This window comes from Melospiza melodia, chromosome 1 (assembly GCF_035770615.1).
Source record: "Melospiza melodia melodia isolate bMelMel2 chromosome 1, bMelMel2.pri, whole genome shotgun sequence".
Taxonomy (NCBI): Eukaryota; Metazoa; Chordata; class Aves; order Passeriformes; family Passerellidae; genus Melospiza; species Melospiza melodia.
The window spans coordinates 111,565,959-111,577,621 of record NC_086194.1 but is presented as its reverse complement, the minus strand read 5'-3'; positions in this window follow the sequence as shown (position 1 = coordinate 111,577,621).

Sequence of the window (11,663 nt, the reverse complement as noted above, 5' to 3'; positions counted from 1 at the left end):
CATGGAGTTAACATGCAGTCATAAAAACAAAAGCAAACAGATATTTGAAGTATGATTGCCAAATTCCCAGCATTGCACCTATAGCATTTTAAATGGCCTCTTGCTTATCTTGAGTTTTTATTCGTAAGTATTTTCAGAATAGATCTGTCTGGTCTTAAGAGGAGTGGGATATCAGGACTGTTAGCAGAAGCACAGGCTAGTCCTGTACAGGAGCAGGGTTCTTGAAGGTGGTGTGTTGATGTGTTGGAAAGCAGGCCCCTTCAAGACTTCCTTATAAATAGCCTAAAAATATTCTGTGCTCATGTATACACTTGATGCATGGCTGTGAGTTCTTGTTTTTAATAAGCATTTGTGATTTGTTACCCCACAGAATCAGTAGCCTCCAATTAGTTGGTACACAGATTTCCTGTTTTTTTGAGTTGTGGAATAAAACCATTGCACAGACAGCAGCTAACAGTGTGCTGGGTTTGATCACAACAGGCCTGATTTCAGCTGTTCTCCACAGATTCCTCCATGTGTTTTTTTCCAAGTCACTCTCTGCTGCCATTTAGAATCGCATTCTTCCTAAGAATGGGAAAAATGAATAAATGAAAAATAAATTGAATAAAAGCTAGAGATAGAAGTTCAGCTGCTAGATTGGGATTTCTGGTTTTCTTTCCAGGATCTGCCTCTTTTTTAGGTTTTTTTTTTTTTTTTTTGAACACTCAGAATTAATATTGAATGCCTTGGGAATCACTTACTGCAGCAGCTCAGGATGCCAAAGCACTTACTGTTTATCACAGACTTAGTTCAAAATCTGTTGCTCATATACCTTTACTTAGAGCAAACAGAAAGTGTCATTCTCTGTGCTAGTAATTAAAAGGCATAAGCAGAGATCCACTTTTCCAGCTGCTTGAGCCACAGAATACAAAAGAGAGCTCGAGTTGATAGATGCTACTAAAACATTGTATTATCTCCTATCGTGCATTTGAATTGCTTGTTTGGTGTATGTGTCAGGCACACACACAAACTGTAGTCCTTAGCAATGCCACAGATACATTTTACACAATGCCAGAATGACTGAAGTTGAACGAGCCTTTGGGGCACATCTTGTCCAGTGCCCCCCTGCTGAAGCAGACCACCTAGATGTGGTTGTCTGGGACCCTGTCCAGTGGTGTCCCATCATCCAGTGAGATGCTCTTCATAGAAAGCTATCGGATCCATTAGACATGATTTCCTCTGTTATGAATTTGTGCTGACTACTCCCAAACACCCCATCTTAAAATAATTGGAAGTTATTTTTAGGGTTATTTTCTCCATCACATTCCCCAAAGTCAAGGTGAGACTGATAAGGTCCAGTTCCCTGAATCCTCTTTCTTTGTTATTTATAAAGATAGGGATGACCTGTTTTCTTACATTGTGCAGAAACCTTGGCCAATCACCACAACCTTTTAAAGATAATTGAAGCAGGTTTGCAATGACACCAAACAGCTCCCTCAGTACTTATAGAGTGCACCACATCAGGTCCCATGGACTTGTCTGCGTCATACAACATCTCTTGGAATGCCATGGAAGGATATTTTGTCTATATGTGCCCCTCAAACAATGGATGCCATGCATACCACACCTTGGCTCATCCTTTGGTGGTTTATAGACATCCTCTTACAGTGAATTTCATAGTAGTTTGTCAGCTCTATAACAAGCATCCCATTGTTTTCATTGCACAGCAACAGCATTCATGGTTACCATTCTCTGGGCATGTTGTGTTGCTTCTCAGTTTACACAGTGATACATAAACTTTGGGGTTTTCCTTCTAATTCCTTGGACAAAGAGAGTGAACAGGTTGCAGCTAAAATTTGCCAACACTTTTGTGTTACCAGCATTCAAGCAAATCCAGCATCATGACAAAGTGGGCAATGGCCTTTTAAAATGCTGAGAGTGTGTTAGGCTCTGAATATTCAGAGGAAAAGGATCTAGTACATACTGAATACTGCAATACACCCTATATTTCCTAGCCCCGCATAACTTGACTCTTGCCACTCATCACACTGACAATAAAATTAAGTCAGTGCACAGTTAGGAAACAGGCTATGAGATTCAGAAACAGCAAATCCTGCAATAACAGAATGCCTCTCTTTGTGGCACAGGTGGTTTCCTGTGCTTTATCCAGATGACAGACTGTGAAGTCATGCTGACTAGTCCTTGGTTCAGCCAGCCAGCCAGCAGACATAGATCCAACTCCCAGGGAAGCCAATTGCTCCAAGTGCCTTTTTCTGCACAGCAATAATTACTTGCAACCAAACTCCTCCTTATTTCCTCTGTGTGAGGAGAGATGTACCTTCTCAAGTGTCCTGAAATGTAAACTTTGATGATCAAAGATACTGACTTCTAACATTAGTAGTGTCTATTCTTTGCTCAATTTAGAGGACAGTGGTGGTCTCAGATTAAGCAGTGCCCCACGACAGCTCCTAAATGTGCTGGGTTTTGCGACAGCACTGCTTAAACATAATAATGGTTTTCTACTTGTGGCAAGATGCTTGCTGAGAAATTGTAATAAAAAGAAATGTCCCCTTTTTACCTTTCCATAAATCAGTACTGAACTAAAGAGCCAAATACTGGCCTGATTTGTACCTCTATAACTACCACATCTAAGCCACAGTGGATTGAAGTGCAGGGAACTGCAAAAGAATCTGGGCTAAAATAATCTAGAAATTAAGTATCCCACCTACCATGTCTGGTTGCATAATTTCTGTGTAAGCATGGTGTGCATGCAAGGAAACCATAGGTATGTTAGACAAGGAGCTGCAGAATGTGTTTGTTGTGTTGCTTTAAATATATTTTTAATTTTGTTGGTGACTCGCCTCCCTGTTGGCATTCATTATGCCATTGTTTTAACACCTTGGAAGGCCTTGCCATTTTAATCTGATGAGTATTTATTTGATAAATATTGCAAATGTTATTAATGGACTTGTTTTATAATACCTTCCTTTTCTGCTGGATCAAAGCAACACAAAGAGCAGTTCATTTATAGAGATGAGGGGACAAAGAGGACAAAAGAAAACTACAAAAAAAACCCAAAAAACAGTGGAAAACCCTGACTTGGTTGGATATATCAACAAAACTAAGCTGATGATTCAGCCTGTTTATTATGTGGAAATTAGCAATAGCCTTCTCATATGTTAGCCATTATGTACATGTGAATACTTTGAATTAATTTGGGAGAACTGTGCATAAGCACAGCATGAGAAACTCCTCATTTCTCCCCTGGAGACAACATGCAATATTAAAAGCCTTGCACAGCCATTTCACAAGCAGAGAATGCCAAACAATTTGCAAATACAGAAGGCAGAGCTGATGATAGGATGGAAGTCCATACTATGGTGTTTTCACCTTCTATGTCTGTCTCCCCATGCTGCACTAAATTCCTTTTAGTTTACTTATCACACAGAGAGAAAATCTAGATTCTTTGTGTTGTACCTTTAAGATGTCTGGCAAAGACACACCAGTGATTTCCTAGGTGAAACAAGCTCGATTCAGGAAGTGAAGAGGGGAAAGACAGTGTCCTATGCTTTTTGCATTTTAAAGTTAAAAAATTGCATAGAAAGTTTTAAACATGAATGAGAGCTGTAAGCTATATTTATGTTAGAATGTAGTGTTTTTAAAATCAAAACAAAACCACACACATCTAGAAATTTCCTGTAAAAACATAAAATAAATATTTACTTTCCATTTGCAACAACAATATTTTTGCCAGCTTTGCTGTCTCTGTTCATGTACCTGCTTTTTTCAGTCTGTCATCCTAGGTTTTTAACATTCCCCAATGAGCACATGTTCCCTGTAAGTGCTTATTATCAGAGCCAAGTGCATGTTGCAATCCAGTTAATTCACTTCACCATTGTGTTGCTTTTTTGTTATGCATGTTAGACATGTATATTTATAATGCAATGAAACCTCAAGCTGAGGTCACTGGATGGAAGAAATATTTATTTGTCTCAAAAGTTTGAATGGAAGACTATGTTCTTGGCATTAGTTATGTTGTGAATTTGGGAATGTGACCAGAAGGGAGTACATCCTGAGTTCTGCTCCTGCTTGACAACAACACGTGTGATGTTGAGTAAATCACTTTTCTGCCAGAGTTTCGCTTCACCAATAGACAGCTGGTAATGTTCCATCCTTAGCTGGTTATGCAGCCACCAGCACTGTCAACAGAAAGCTCCAAGAACAATTAACATTGGCATCAGTATCAGACTGCTCTTTGGCATTCTTGATATTTTCTAGGTGTTGAAATGAGAGATTAAAAACACTATAGAAACATTCACAATTGTGTTGGTGCCCAGATAGGAGCACCACCATCCTCAGGCTTTTGATCATGCTCCTTCCCAAGATTCATGGTGAAAGCTGCAAGAGTCAGCATACGGTTGCCAACTGCTAGACCAATCTGATTGCCTTCTATGACAAAATGTCTGAATTTCGGGATGCAAGGGCAGCACCTTGACTTTTGCAAAGCTTTTAACACCCTGTCTCACAGTATTCCTATATCCAAGGTGAGATACCACGATTTGGATGAGTGGATAACTAGACAGATAAAAAACTGGTTGGATGGTCAAGCTTAAATAATAGTAGTAATAGTACCTCAGTGGTTTATCCAGCAGAAACCTTACAAAATTCATCTGGGACAAATGTCAAGTCCCTTACCTGGGAAGGAAGAACTCTGAGCAACAATACAGGCAGAGTGATGGGAATCAGCTCTGTGCAAAAGTATTTGGGGGCCTTGGTGGACATAAGACAGGAGCACAGACTGTCTGCAAAGAGGGCCAGCAGCCACAGAATGAGAGGAGACAATCCCTTTCTGATTACCATTTATTAGGCCCCACTCCATTGAATCTGGGGGTCCACAGTGCAGGAAAGCAATGGATAAACTAGAATGAATCCAGCAAGGGCATTAAAATACTTGACCACCGGAGCTCTTGCCTCTTTAGGAGAGGCTGAGGGAATTGGGTTTATTCAGCATGGTGTAAAGAGGGCTACATGGGACCCTCTGATAGCTATGCAGCTAGTGAGGACAGCAGCCTTCTGGTTCCTGTAAGGAGGCTGTCGAGAAGATGGAGTCAGGCTCTTCTCAGTGCTGCAGGGTGGGAGGACGGGAGTCAATTGCCACAGTCTTGAAACGAGACAGCTGATCAGTGATGCTTTTCTCCCCAGAGAGAGCCGAGCAGCGCAGCAGGTTGTCCACAGGGCTGTTGCAGCTCTCAGTCTGGCAGGATTTTGAGACGTGAGGGGATGAAGCCCTGGACAGACAGCTCGCACCTCCCGGGGACAGACAGCTCGTACCTCCCAGGGACAGACAGACAGCTCGCACCTCGCGGCTGACCCTGCCTTGAGCCAGACCAGAGCACTGGGCCACCTGAGGTCAGCTGCTGGACCCTGCATCCTCCAGCATCCCGCCCGATCCGGAGGTGTGCACAGAGCATTCCAGGATGCGAACTGCTGAGCGAGGACCGCCTGATACAGGCGGACCGGGTGCCAGGGACTGAGTTTAACATTCTCCCCTTCACTTACAAAAAGTTGGAGCCTCCGCTGATCTCTCGGTGGGCTTATCTCGGCCTCCTCAGCCTCCGCGGCAGCGCCTTGAATTATTCATTGCTATCGACAATCCCAGAAATTCAGTCCCCTCAGCCGAGGCGCGCTGCAGCACCCTGATAATAATGATCACAGCCGGAGGAGGAGAGGTGACATTGCCGGGCCGCCCCTCAGCGCCAGGGCCCGGCCCGGCCGCGCAGCCGGGGGCGCCATGGCGGCGGCCGCCCGCCAGGGGGCGCTGCCGGCTCGGCGTTGGCCGCCGCCCGCCCGACCTCGGGAGTGAGGGACGGAGCCCGGGCGGGGCTGGAGCCGCGCCGGCTCGGCTGGGGCCGGGGATGGCTGCCCGTCGGTGTGACACTTTCCTCATTGAAAGTGCAGCTGTGCAGCTAATGGGCTCTCCCGCTCGCTTTGCCTTGCCTCGTCGCCGCGTTTCCCAGCAGGGGCGAAGGCCTCGTCCCCAGCACCAGGGGTGGTTTGAGCGCTCTGGGTCTCCGAAGTAGAGGGGGCAGTGCTGGGACCTCCGGCCCTGAGCTGTGCCCCAAGGACCGGGAAGGGGTCTGGGAACACGGCACTGTGGCTGCTCCGGCAGCAGCAGTGTGGCTTGGCTGGCGAGAGGTGCTCCTGAAGCGACTGCCAGGCCTTGGTTTTGCTGTGCCCTGAGCAGAGCCCCCAGGTTTACTGGGAGAGGGCGGCTGGGGAGCCCACCCGCCCTGCCACAACTAAGCCGCCCTCGGAGCGTGTTCTGGCAGCCTCTCCCCACATAACTAAATAGCTCAGTGTGGGCTGGTGCTCTGACATCTCCACGGTGTAGTGAGTGAGCTCTCCAAACAGGCATCGGGATCCAAGCCCTCCTGTGTTTGCACACAGGAAAGGAGAAACTCACAAAATTATACCAATGAGCGAATACCAAATCAAGTTTTAAGTATGGTCTAAAATTGCCCTAGTGCATTCTCTACTCCAGTCATTATGCTGTGTATTTGCTGTAGAAATAAGGTACAGAAAGATCAAGAAAGGGAACTGTGACAGGAGCAGCATATTCGCAGGTATGCTTCAAAACACACCAGTGTTGTTCTCCATTGCAGTTGGCATTCCCATTGCAGTGGGAAGAGGTATAACTGTTCTGAACCCTCCAGTCTGAGTACGTGTTAGTTTAAACCATCTGAATCAAAAATATTTATGGTAGTGAAAAATCTCTGATCTGCTTAAATTCTTCCAAATTTAGGTTTGGCGTTGAGTCATCGTTATTCCCTGTCAAATGGTTTTGTGAACTCACCCAAATAATGAGATGTCACTTGCCTAGATACATTAATAATTAGAAGGATTTATTGTCGTAGGCATCATGGGAAAGTGTAACTTTCCCATTAGATGTCCTTAATTAGAAAAGAATGTGTCAGATTTCAGATCAATGTAGAGGAACTACAACTATCCATTAAAGAGAGAAGGACAAATAATGCAAATGACAGCTCTTGCAGAAGTACAAAGATTTAAATACTTTATAAATTAAGGGGATTGAAGGTGCTCATTTTCATCTCTAAAGCTCTGTGACCTGTCTTCTTCATCAGAAGGGTGCAGTTTCCAAACTGAATTAAACAACATAAAGAGCAAGTGCTCTATATAATTCTGACAATAGAATATTGGTGTATTCAGCAGTTATTCCTTTCCTGTCTTTGAGGAATGGCTGCTTAAGGTGGGCCAAACTGCTCTGGAAACTACTTGATTATGCTAATATGAAAATTTTATAGTGACAATGGCATCTCTTGAACCACAGGAGCCATAGCTAATACACTTGTTCAGTTGGTGGCAAGATGTGGGATAGAGAAGTGGTCTGACTGGCTTTAAGATAAAAATTGGAGAGCTGTTAGGTACTTCTAGCATGTGGGAGAATAATTACTGTAAATCCAAGCAGAATGAGATGCCTAACTACTTGGGCATGTGTGAGGGGTTAATTTAAGTACCCATCTTTTGTGTCTTCCATTTGGCTCCAGGTAATTCTTCACAGACCCAGGCCAAGGGTTTTACTGGGTGTTACACAGAAGCTAGAAACTAAGTCTTACAATGCTTACATTTACTTAGAGTCACGAGCAGAACCAGTTCATACTCGTATTTCTGCTCAGTGCTTGGTTAACATTCAGGCATGTATTTTATTTATGCAGTCTTAAAATCATGCCATGGATGACATCAGAGCAAGGGTAATTTAAGAAACGGGACATGTGTCTACAGTTTGTTTCAGCTTGCAAAGAGATGATGTTCCGAGATGGGGTGGCTTAAAATTTTGCACCACAAGTAAACTACTCCATCTGGGAAATTGGATCTATTAATCCTATGTCAGTTACACCTGAAAGTTACTACGAGCTGATTTCTGTGGCCTACAGCTTCTACCACAACTTTTTCTGCAGCCTCTGTGAAATCAGAAACACTGGACCAGTGCCCAGCTGACAGGTGGCCACCAAGTTATTAGCTTGTTTCCTGCTCTTGATAAGTGTTTCATTCGGGATGGTTTTGGGAAGAAAGGTGAATTTGTTTCTTACCAGGACAGGAAATCCTCTAACATGGAGGCTGAGCCACACAAACAGGGCCTTGTTAAATAAGCCTTTCGGTTTTACCGTTTTGTGTAGTATTTTGCTTGAAAAATATGTTGCTGTTCTATTATGAGCTTTTATCTGAAGAAAATCACAATCATTACGTTTGGATTTAGAAAAGAATTTATCTAGTTTATCTGGAGGAGATAGGTGCTCAAAAGATATATAGTTCTATGGGATTGAAAATGTCTTTGCTAAGACTTCTGTATCTTCTGTAGGTAGGACGTTAAAGACATGACTTAAATACTCTTTTAAAATGTTGTGTGGAAGCCTTCTCTTTTATAAATTCAACCCTTATCACATATTAAATGCAGAGAGTGCTTGGGAACACAGAGCATGTTCCAAAGGGATACATAAAAAGCACCCTCCATAAGTTATTAGCGTGCAGCATTTGTGTTTTTAATGAGCTGAAATGAGAAATCTTGTAAACTAATTTGAACAAACTACATTGTCTTAGTGAGAGCAAGATGTCTCAAACATCAATCAGCTCTTGGAAGTTTGTTTGTGAGATACTTCTCTAAAAATCTTTCATCCTAAATCTGACTCTTGAAAACTCAGCAGTAGATCTTGACACGATTCATATATGAATGCCCAAGAGATAAGTGGTGAACTGTTTTACTGGGGAAGGTGGTATAAATATTCCAGGACTAAATAAAGCTCACCTGCTCATTAAAAGGTACTGAAACCTGACTATTTTACATACTGTTTTGTAAACGAGAGTTCCTGAAACACACCTTTATTTTCAAACCTTCTCTGAAAAACCTCTGGGGATAAGCAAGGTTTGGTATGACAAAGAAAACATTTTATTCAGCTTTAGGAGCTGGAACGTCTGCTGCAGGAGGGTGTTACCTGTGATGCCCACACATCGCACCACCAGTAGAGTTGCTATTCTTGTAGTTGTAGTAGTAGTAGTAGTAGTAGTAGTAGTAGTAGCAGCAGCAGTATTTTTAGTTTTAAATTGAAATCTGCCTGAAGCCACAGATGAGTCCTCAGCGTACTGCTCTCTGACCAAGGATGCAAATCTGAATTGAAACTTTCCTTGAAAAGCCTCTTTAAAGGTTGGCTCTCCACTTGGAATGAGTGAAGCACCTTTGACTTGAGGAAGACTAAAGTGCTGCAGGTGTTTGCACTCTACAGTGTTGGACAAGTTATGCCACAGAAGGAGACAAAGTAAGAGATTGAAGCCAGATCACTGCCTTTTTATTTCTTTGGCAGGAAGGAGTCTTCTTGTATCTGAATACAATAATATTAGGGGCTTTTGCATCTTAAGAATCTCTGTCACATAAATTCAGGTTGATGAATCAGCATAGCTGTTCACTTTCCATGTGTTAAAATAGATGCCTGACTTAATTTTGCCAGTAAAAGCAGTATTGAGCAGATTATACAATGAAGAAGTTACCCATACTAAATGGATGATTGGAAATTTGGTTGTTCAGACATCTTACGGTAACCAAATATGCAGACAGATATTTCAGGAGATACAAAATTTTCCTGGTGTCCCTTGAAGTAAAACCAGGTATGCAGAGTAAACCATGCCTATTTTTGGTGGTATATCCTGTACAACAATCGTGAATAATAATATATGTCAGTACTTATGGGAAGCAATGTACGCTCATAGTCAAAATAAGAGCTTAGACACCAAACATTCTCCTGTTTACTGGGCTTTCAGGACCTTGTTTAATATGAAGAGCTGGAATGTATAGAGCTCTGCCTGGGGAATGGACTGTGAGCCAGCTGAGTGTGCTCGGGTATCAGTCACTGAGTACTGGGTGATGTTGTAGTAGGTGTAAACTACAGGTGTCATAAGCAGGAAGAACAAATGGAAAAGATCTTCTGTAGACTGAAGACACCTCATCTTGCAGGCTGTGGTTTTCCTGGGGAAACTTTACCCACCTTATATCCACCAAAGGAACAACACGGATATATATAGTCCTGGAGGTTCCTGGATGGTATTTCGTGATGTAAATGATAGAGGATTGAGTGGGGACAGGTGTTCTGCTGGACCTCATAATTACAAATGAGGAAGGTCGAGGATGTGGAAATTGAAATCAATCTTAGCTACAGTGGCCATGAGAAAGTGGAGTTCAGAATCCTGAGAAGAGTAAGTAGGGCAAAAAGCAAGCTCATGACCCTGGATATCAGGAGAGTAAGGATCATGACGCTGGACGTCAGGACTTTGGCCTTGCAGGGAGACTGTTCATGCAGACTCCTATGGAATAAGGTGCTGAATGGAAAGGAGGCCCAAGAAAGCTGTTTGATATTCAAGGATTATGTCCTCCAAGGTCAAGAACGGTCTATTTCAACAAGCAGGAAGTCAGGCAAAAATATCAGGACGATTATATGAGTTAACAAGGAGTTCCTGGCAAAATTCAGGCATAAAAAGGAGAGAGACTGTCTGAACAGGCAGACATTATGTTAGGAAAGCCAAAATCTGTCTAGAATTGAATTTAGTAGGGGGTGTTAAAGGTAGCAAGAGGACTTCTCACAGTACATAATTAGCAAAAGAAGACTAGGGAAAATACAGATCTGCTGCTGAATGGGGCAAGAGCCCTGGTGACACAAGATGTGGGAGAGGCTGTTACTGAGTGTGCCATCTTCTCCTCAGTCTTTTCCAGGAAGGCCTACCTTCAGAAACCTGAGGACTAAGAGACCAAGAGGGAAGACTGGAGCAAAGAAGTCTTACCCTTAATGGAAGAGGTTCAGGTTAGAAAACAATTAATCAAGGTGGACATATGTAAGTCCATGGGCTCTGGTGGGATGCACCAATCAGATCTGAGGGAACTGGCATCATTGAGACACTACTCGTGATAATCTTTGAATTACATGGTCACTAGCAGTGTCTGAGGACTGGAGGAAAGCAAGTGTCATTTTGTCTCCAGAAAGGGCAAGAAGGAGGACCCCAGGAACTACTGACCAATTACAGCCTCAATTCCTTTGCATGTGATGGAGCAGCTAATCCTGGAAATAATTTCCAGGCATATAAAGGACAAGTCATCACCCCAGGGAGTCATGCTTGACCACTTGATAACCTTCTATAATGAAATGACTGCTATGTTAGATGAGGTAGTGGATATTGTCTGCCTCAGTTTCTGTAAGGCTTTTGACCCCGGCTCTCACAAGATTGCCATGCAGAAGGTGATGAAGTGTAGGTTGGCTGAACAGAAAGTGAGCTGAGATGAAAACTGGAGAGTCCAGCAAAGGACCACTAAGGGAAGTTTGTCAGCACATAAAATATTTGAAATGAAGGTGAAAAGAAGACAGAGCCAGGTGGTTGGGAAGTCTCTATCTTTGCAGATACTCAACAGTCATCTTAACATGGTAATGGGCAGCTAGTTTTAGGTGGTCCTCCTTGAGTAGGGGGGTTGAACCACATGACCTCCAGAGGTCCCTTTCAACCTCAGTTGAGCTATTACTCAGTGAATTTACCACGCTTTCATTTTGGGCATGAAGACAGATCCAATACATAAATAAATAAATCTAATTCATACTTGCAACCCAATCACTGAATCACAAAATATAAAATGA